Genomic DNA, 8991 nt, shown 5'->3' with positions numbered 1-8991 from the left:
GCCCCGCTGTCTCCACGCCATGTGTTTAGGCTCCGCCGGGGGAGTGCCTGCTTCCGGCCACCGCTTCCTGCCAACTCAGACGCTGGGAGGTGGTGGCAGTGGCTTGAGTGGGGGAGCCCTGGGTTGGGGTCCCAGCTTGGCCGTGGAGGGCATCTGGGGAGTGAACCGTGGATAAGGGTGCTCTCTCCCTGGTGTCTCTCAGAGAAAAAATGGTAAAGATTTATGTATGTATTTGAAAGGCAGAGTTACAGAGAGAGAGAGGTCTTCCATCCACTGGTTCACTCCCCAGATGGCCGCAGTGGCTGGAGCTGGGCTGATCCGAAATCAGGAGCCAGGAGCTCCATCCGGGTCTCCCACACGGGTGGGTGCAGAGGCCCAAGGACCTGGGCCATCTTCTGCTTGCCCAGGCCATAGCAGAGAGCTGGACTGGAAGTGGAGCAGCCGGGACTCGAACCCACATCCATATGGGATGCCGGCGCTGCAGGCGGTGGTGTTACCTGCTATGCCACAGCGCCGGCCCCAAGTAAAAGCTGAAAAGATATTATTTGTGTAGTGGAAGGCAGAGAGCAGGGGGCACGCGGCCGGCCGTGGGGAGGGCGGGGACACCGCGGACACACAAACCCCGCCTGCCCCAGCGCTGTCTCCCGGCCCCGCAGAGCAGCAGCTGCCGCCCGGGGTCGCCCCGCCAGACCTCAGCCTGCAGGGAGGAGGCTGCCTAGGAAGGTGCCTGGTCCCTGCCCCGCTGGAAGCTGAGACCAGACCCCAAGCCTGCGGCGGACACGCGCGGAGGTGGCCCTGCGGCCACGATGGGGGTGGGGTCACACTGGCCGCACTGCTCCGGTGCCACTCCGAGGCCCCGCCCCCGGCCCACACCCCTCCCCGGGCTGCTCAAGGTCACTTGGAGGACATGAGGCCGCTCAGTGCGACTCCCTGCTCAGAAGTGAACGTGTCCCCGCTGTTGGGACGGACAGGGCACCCACGCCCCGTGTCGGCGCCTGCTTCCGGTCCCGTCTGCTGGGCCTCCCGTCCGGCTCCCGCTCCCGCGCCTGGCAGGCAGCACTTATGGCCCAGTGTGCGGGCCCTGCCGTCCAGCGGGGGAGACCCGGATGGGGCTCCAGCTCCTGGCTTCGGCCTGGCCCGGCCCTACATGGCTGTTACAGCATCCGGGGGGCGGTGAACCTCCCGCAGATGGAAGGTCTGTCTCTCTCTCTGCCTTTCGGATAAGTAACCCAAGGAGGGGACGAGCCTTGCCGCTCCGTGAGTGCCGCGGCGGCAGCCACTTCCTCCAGTCCCCAGGAGGGGGCGCTCGCGAGCTGACCGCGCGGCCGGCCCTGGCCGAGCTCCTGCGAGCACCGCCTCCCAGTCTGGTCCGAGCTGCTGATTGCGCGGGGCCGGAAGGCAGCTCAAACGGTGCCCCGTCTCCCGTGGGACCCGGGCGGGCCACCGTTCCCTCGTCTCCACGCCTCGGGAGCCAGCTCCTCTGTCCCCAGCCTGATGTCCCTGGAAAGCTGCCCTCGGCACGGGGCCGGCAGCCCACGGCACACGGGGTTCCAGTCCCGGCTGCTCCGCTTCCAGCCCAGCTCCCTGCTGATGCGCCTGGGCCCCTGCACCCCCGGGGGAGACCCGGCTTCGGCCTGGCCCAGCCCTGGGCCGTTGTGGATCTGAGGAGTGAGCCAGTGGATGGAAGATCTCTCTCTGCCTCTCCCTCTCACTGTCACTCCACCTTTCAAATAAATCTTCCTGAAAGACGGCGGGAGAGAGAAAAGGAGCCTGCTCCTAACTGTCCCCAGCATGGTGGGGTGGAGGGGCGCTTCCAGGTCCCCCGTGCCCCCTGTGCGCCCGCCCCCGGGTGGGGGGAGAGCGGGTGGTGCACTATGAGCGACGGCCGCCCCGAGGCTGGGCCGAGGGAAGCCACGCCCACAGGCACGCGCCCGCCATGCCCGTCGGCTCCAGACATCTGTGCCCCTGCTGGAGCCCAGGCCGCCGCTTCCTGAGGGGGAAATCCGCATCGCTTCCGCCCACGGCCATTGTCCCCGGCTGTTGCTGCCGCCGCCCGGCCCACCAGCAGAGTCCCTCCGTCCTTGTCCATCCGTCTGTCCCTTCCTTCCTTCCTTCCTCCCTCCACCACGCCCTCCGCGCAGCCCTGAGAGACCACGTCCCGTAGGGCAACGCCTGGCTCCTGTCCCCCAGTCCCGGGCTCTGCTCACCGGGGCGACCCCGATGCAGCCCCTGACTCCTGGCTTCGGCCTGGCCCAGCCTCGGCTGTTCCGGGCACTACAGTGGGGGCCCTGGGCCCGCGCCCCTGAGCTACGCTGATCTCCAATCCTTCAGACAATCCCCGCTCCCAAAGCTCACCAGTCAGACCTGGGGAGCCCCCCACCCCGAGTGCCAGTCCTCTCTGTGCCTCAATTTCCCCATCTGTACAATCCCCACCATCCGCTGCTCCACTCCCTGATGGCCACAACAGCCCGAGCTGGGAGCCAGGAGCTCCATCCGGGTCTCCCCTGGGCGTGCAGGGGCCCAGGCCCTCGGGCCATTTTCCACGGCTTTCCCGGTCCCATTAGCAGGGCGCGAGACGGGAAGTGGAGACTTGAACCAGCGCTCACTAGGGCCGCTGGCTGGCTTAGGCCACCGTGGCCCCCTACAAATGGGTCCTCTGGGGGTCTCAGGGCTGCCCGGAAAGCGAGATGGGGTTCAGAGTGACTTTCTTGTGTTGTGCGCGACGCTGGGGCCCACGCCGGGGTCGGGACTCCGTGGGAACGGGGACGGGAGCCTGCAGGAGCAGCTGGGCGCCCTGCGAAAGTGGAGCAGGCGCGCGGCCATGGGCGCATGCACGCGCGCACGGGCAGGGGGAGGCGGGGAGGCCGGCCTGTGCCGGCTCCCGCGCCCTAGTTTCTTGTTTACCCGTCTGGGGCCATCGCTTACTTTCAGATGGGGAGGTTTGTGTGTGGCCGCCCGCCGGGGCCCCCGAGCCAGCCGTGCCCGCAGCGGGAGTGTGGCTTGGGGAAGGAGCGCCCGGCTGCTGATGGACAGCCACGGCCAGAGACCCCCACGCCCCTCCGCCCACGTGTTGGGCAGACAAGCGAGGCTGCGTTTACTGAAGGTTTCATTTAAAAATAATAATTTTATTTATTTGAAAGGCAGAGTGAGTGAGAGGAGAGACAGTTTCCATCCGCCGGGTCTCTCCCCAAATGCTCGCGACAGCCACGACGGGGCCGGGCTGAAGCCAGGAGCCTGGACCTCCACGCGGGGGTCTCCCACGTGGGCGGCAGGGCCCCCAACCAAGGACCTGCGCCATCGCCACCACCGCGGCCTCCCAGGGTGCGCCTCAGCAGGGAGCTGGAGTCCGGAGTGGACGTGGGAGTCGCGCCCAGGCGCTCGGACGCGGGCGTCGCCAGGGGCGTTGGGGGGCGGGGCCTCGAGAGGTGATGGACAGCCAGTGAGGCCGGGTGGGCGGGGCCCTGGGCCCAAGGGGCTGAGGCTTTCAGAGAGGCGCAGAGACCCTGAGGGCGGAGGGCATTGGTCTTGAACTTGGGATCGAGCCAGCCTGCGCCCCTACCAGATGTCCCGGGTAGTGGGGTTCGGGCGCAGCGGCCTCACCTCTCCCGTCCCTTCCTGAAGAACTGGAACGCGGCCCTGAGTAAGCACGCGCTGCTGTGTGCCCCCTCCCCAGCCAGCCCGGGCCCTAGCCCCCCGCAGCTGCTCCCGGGGGTGACTCCTGTAAGAGCTGCACCAGTGTGCGTCTGGGGGCGGGCCCTGGGGGGCAGCAGGCGAAGCTGCCACTTGAGATGCCCCATCCCCCATCCCAGGGCTGGTTCGAGTCCCGGCTGCTCCACTTCTGAGCTGGTTCACTCCCCAGATGGCCGCAATGGCCGTAGCTGAGCCGATCCAAAGCCAGGAGCCAGGTGCTTCCTGCTGGTCTCCCACGCAGGTGCAGGGGCCCAAGGACCTGGGCCATCCTCCACTGCCCTCCCGGGCCATCAGCAGAGAGCTGGATGGGAAGTGGAGCAGCCGGGGCTCGAACCGGCGCCCGTATGGGATGCCAGTGCTGCAGGCTGGGTCTTAAACCACTCTTCGTGAGCAGCATTTGTCCATCTGTGCAGGGTTTCGCTCCCCGAGCACGACGTCACCACGGCCACCCGCACGGCAGCGATGCCAGTGCTGCCCTCCTTTCCAGGCTGTGACCGTCCCCGGACAGTGTGACCGTCCCCAGTGTGACCGTCCCCGGACAGTGTGACCGTCCCCGGAGTGACCGTCCCCGGACAGTGTGACCGTCCCCAGTGTGACTGTCCCAGGCTGAGTGACCGTCCCGGGCTGCGTGACCGTCCCTGGGCTGCGGGGCCCTGCGCTCCTCCAGGAGCAGAAGCCTGGACCGCCCCGCCCTTCGGCTACTCTGACTCACGCCGCCCTGAACGCGGTGCACGGACGACTTCACGTCTCAGCTTCGACTCCACCCGTGTGGCCGGCAAGCCAGTGCAGGGCCCAGGGACCTGGCCCATCCTCCACTGCGTTCCCAGGCCACAGCAGAGAGCGGGACCGGAAGTGGAGCAGCCGGGACTCGAACCGGCACCCACATGGGATGCTGGCACTGCAGGCAGCGGCTTTACCCGCTGCACCACAGCACCGGCTCCAAGATTTGAGGCCCAAGTCTGGCTTCCGACTCCAGCTTCCGGCCAGGAAAAAGTGCTCAAGGGATTGGGCCCTGGCTGGAGTTCCTGGCCCCCAGCCCCAGCTGTTTCGAGCATTTGAGGAGTGAACCAGGAGATTCTCTCTCCCGCTTCTCTCTCTCTGTCTCTCCCTCCCCCTCCCTCCCTCTCTCTCTGTCTCTCCCTCTGTCTCTCTCCCTCTGTCTCTCTCCCTCTCTGTCTCTCTCCCTCTCTCTCTCTCCCTCTCTCTCTGTCTCTCTCTCTCCCTCTCTCTCTCCCTCTCTGTTTCTCTCCCCCTCCCTCCCTCTCTCTGTCTCTCCCTCTGTCTCTCCCTCTCTCTCTCTCCCTCTCTGTCTCTCTCCCTCTCTCCCTCTCTCTCTCTCCCTCTCTCTCTGTCTCTCTCCCTCTCTCTGTCTCTCTCCCTCTGTCTCTCTGTCTCTCTCCCTCTCTGTCTCTCTCCCTCTCTCTCCCCCTCTCCCTCTCCCCCTCTCCCTCTCTCCCTTTCTCTGTCTCTCTCCCTCTCTCTCTGTCTCTCTCCCTCTCTCTCCCTCTGTCTCTCTCCCTCTCTCTCTCTCTCCCTCTTCTCTCTCTCTCCCTCTCTCCCCCCCCCCCCGTCTCTCTCCCTCTCTCTCTGTAGCTCAATCTTTCAAGTAAACAAATGATTCCTTATTTTTAAAGGAACCGCAATGTTTATATTCCTTTCTTGTGCTTATAAAGCCCTGATACACAGGGACCGGCACTGTGGAATAGTGGGTAGAGCCGCCGCCTGCAGTGCCCGCATCCCACAGGGGCACCAATTCGAGTCCCGGCTGCTCCACTTCCCATCCAGCTCTCTGCTGTGGCCTGGGAAAGCAGTGGAGGATGGCCCAGGTCCTTGGGCCCCTGCACCTGCATGGGAGACCCGGATGGAGCTCCTGGCTTCAGATCGGTGCAGCTCCGGCTGTTGTGTCCATCTGGGGAGTGAACCAACAGATGGAAGACCTGTCTCTCTCTCTCTCTCTCTGTCTCTCTCTCTCTGCCTCTCTCTCTAACTCTGCCTCTCAAATAAATATATAAAATCTTGGGGAAAAAAATTGACATGATACCACACCTGCTTATTCACACAGCAGCCACTGGTGCGGAAGGCAAGGCGGGGCCCCGCCCAGGCAGGTCCGGGCAGGAGAAGCGGAAGTCCACCTTCAAGCCGGGTCCCACGGGCAGCAGGGAGGTGAACGGCCACGGTGGGGCGGGGCTCCTGCCTCCCAGCCGTCTCCCGTTTTGTTTTTTTAAGAGTTACACAGAGAGAGGAGAGGCAGAGAGAGAGAGAGAGAGAGAGAGAGAGAGAGGTCTTCCATCTGTTGGTTCACTCCCCAGATGGCCGCAATGGCCAGAGCTGGGCTGATCTGAAGCCAGAAGCCAGGAGCTCCATCCGGGTCTCCCACGCGGGTGCAGGGGCTCAAGCACTTGGGCCATCTTCCACTGCTTTCCCAGGCCACAGCAGAGAGCAGGATCGGAAGTGGAGCAGCCGGGACTCGAACCGGCGCCCATAAAGGATGCCGGCACCGCAGGCGGCGATCTGCCCCTACATCCCATTTAGTGCGCCTGCGTTGTGGCTGTGGCCATCCCAGGGGGTCAGCGCGCCGTCTTCCATGTGGCCTCATCTTCATGCCAGCCAGTGTCGGCCTGGGAGGCATCTGAGATTTTTGGATGAAGAATGCTCAACCTACAATAATAATAACAAACAACAACACTGGGCTTGGCCAGCTCTGTGCGCCGGATGACGAGGCCCCTGCCTCCCCAGGGCGAGCACGGGCCGGGTCCCTCCCGTCCCACCCGCACGCCCGGCCCGGCTGTCCCGGGACCATCTGCCCCGAAGCCCGGCCTCGCCCGAGCTCCCAGGCCACGTCCGCCTGACTCAGCTCGCCTCGTCCTCGGGGCGCCGGCTGGACCTGCCCCAGCGGCCCCGCCCCTGTCAGCAAAGCCGGCCTCCCTACCGCGTCCCCAGGACGCTTCCTTCCTGCGGGCTGGGCCCCCGCCGCCCGCCCCCACCCTTTGTTTCGTCTTTTCCTGTCTTCTACCAGGGGGCGAGGCCGAGGCCGGCTGTCCGCTGGCCCCGCCCCGCCGCGCGAGAGCCCCACCCCCACGGGCCAGGATGTGGGGGTGTGGCCGGGGACCCCCAAACCCGCCCAGGGCGGCGCCCAAGCCTCCACCCGACCCCCAGACCACCAGGAGTTCCTCCAGGTGCCCCCCCCCGCTCTAGAACATTCTCAGCCCCTCCCTCCCCACCTCCTGCACCGGAGGTCCCTCCACGTCGCTCTTTTCCCATTATTTATTTATTCGAGAATTATTTATTTCCTTATTTGCATTTTTATTTGAAAGAAGAGAAAAAATTCTCCCGTCCGCTGGTTCGCTCCCCAGATAAAAGCAGCAGGCGGGGCTGCGCCTGGCGGAAGCCCAGAGCCTGGAGCGCAGGTTCGAATCCCGGCTGTTCCACTTCCGATCCAGCTCCCTGCTGTGGCCTGGGAAGCAGGGGAGGATGGGCCAAGTGCTTGGGCCCCTGCACCTGCGGGAGAGACCCGGATGGAGCTCCTGGCTTCAGATGGGCGCAGCTCCGGCCATTGTGGCCATCTGGGGAGTGAACCAGCGGATGGAGGACCTCTCTCTCTCTCTCTCTCTCTCTCTCTCTCTCTCTCGCTGTCACCCTGCCTTTCACCCAGGGACCCCCCGACCGCCCCCTGCAGCCCCGTCCCCGCCCTCTCCGTGGGTGGCTCTGCTCCTGGTGGGCGAGGGCTGTGTGTCGGGAAGCCCCCACCCCATGACGCCAACCCCGGCCCTGGGGGTGGGGGTTCCAGCCTGTGCTGCCCCTCCCTGGACAGTGCCCCCGCAGGACAGCCGGGACTCCCCCGGGGACGCCCCTGACCACAGCCCCCCCCCCCACGCCGGGCGCCCTAGGACCGATGCAGCCGTCTGAGGGCCGCCGAGACGTGGGGACCCCGGGCCCCCTCCCAGATCCGGCCCTCTGTTCCCCACCTCTTCTTCGGAGCCGGGACTCCATGCTGCCAGGGGAAGTGGGCGGGTCCCTGGGGGAGGGGTCTCGCTGCTCTTGGCTCCGCCCCTTTCTGCTCTCTGCCTCAGTTTTCCTAGAGCCCGCTCTGCGTTTTCCTTTAGCGCCGGGGTGGGGCGGTCTTCCCATGAGTCATGTGGGCTACTCCGCGCCTCCTGCATCCACCGCGAGCATTTATCCAGCGCCGAGGGAATGCAGCGAGGCCCGGCCGCGAGTCCCCTCGCCGCGGCTCCGAGGCCTCCCAGGCATGAGGAGCCGGAGCAGGCGTGGACCCCGGCGCGCGGGGACTCTCCCGGAAGCAGGTGTTTTCCGTCCGTGTCCGCTGACATTTCCGCGATAAGGCCCTGGGCTCAGCGCCCTTGGCCTTGGGAGGGAGAGGAAGGCAGGCAGGGGCAGGAAGGGGTTAACGCTTCCTCCAGGAGGGGGCCCCCCCCAGTGAGCTCAGAGCCCCCTTCATCCTCAAGGAATCCATGGCAGCCTGAGCCCCGCCCCCAGGGGGAGGGGCGGGGGGAGGGGTCCACTGCACACCCCACGTGGACAAGCACGCGGGGGCCCCTCTGCTGCGGGTGTCCCCGCGTAGCCCCCGTAACCGGCTCTACCCGGGTCTCTCCTGCTTCCTTTCTGGGGCTCGTGGGCACCCGGCCTCAGGGCCTTTGCACAGACTGCACCAAATCCACCCGCTGTGTGTCAGAGCCCTGCCCCCCGGGCCAGCGCTGTGGTGCCGGCTGCTCCGCTTCTGATCCAGCTCCCTGCTAATGCAGGCCCTGGCTCTGTGCACCCCTGCTGGGCCTGGGGGAGTCGGGGGCCCGAGCAAAGCTGGACACAGACCCCGGTGTCCCGGGACAGGGCAGGGGTCGGGATTGGCCGAGTTGCTGGGAGGGCTTCCTGGAGGAGGAGGAGGTCGTGGGGCTGGTTTGCCAGGCCACACAGCCAAGGGGGGGCACCCAGAGGCCTGCAGTGGGCGCTGGCCAGAGGGGGCTCCCGGGAGTCCAGCCTGGGCTGGGGGCCGGGGGCAGGGGTGTCCCGCGGCGGAGGGAGGCAGGAGGCGCCATGGCTGAGGCACCCTGCCGCGCGAGAACACCCGGTGCCCGGCGGCCCCCGCGGGGGGAACGCGGCCCCCGGAGCCCCCCTCGGAGCTCTCTGTTCCCACAGCTGTTCCCGCGAGGCCCCAGACGGCGCGTGGGAGGGGGTGGGCGGCCGGCAGCCAGAGCCGGGGAGCTTCCCGGCGGGGCCGGGCCTCCCTGGCGGAGGGCTCGCCACGTCCCGGCGCGCTCTGCCCGGGATAAGACCCCCCCCTACGTG

The 8991-nt window shown here is 66.6% G+C and overlaps 1 long non-coding RNA gene across 1 annotated transcript; it reads right to left on the bottom strand.

Moving 5' to 3' along the window:
* Window positions 1–6972: 6972 nt before the first annotated feature.
* Window positions 6973–7946, bottom strand: LOC138845696 (uncharacterized). The gene is made up of 2 exons (XR_011382890.1): window positions 7656–7946; window positions 6973–7188 (listed from the first exon to the last, which is right to left on the bottom strand). It is a non-coding gene; the product is annotated as an uncharacterized lncRNA (long non-coding RNA).
* Window positions 7947–8991: the final 1045 nt, after the last annotated feature.

Source organism: Oryctolagus cuniculus, chromosome 16 (assembly GCF_964237555.1).
Source record: "Oryctolagus cuniculus chromosome 16, mOryCun1.1, whole genome shotgun sequence".
Taxonomy (NCBI): Eukaryota; Metazoa; Chordata; class Mammalia; order Lagomorpha; family Leporidae; genus Oryctolagus; species Oryctolagus cuniculus.
Note: the sequence above shows the minus strand (reverse complement) of the source record. Positions and strands in the feature narration are given on the sequence as shown.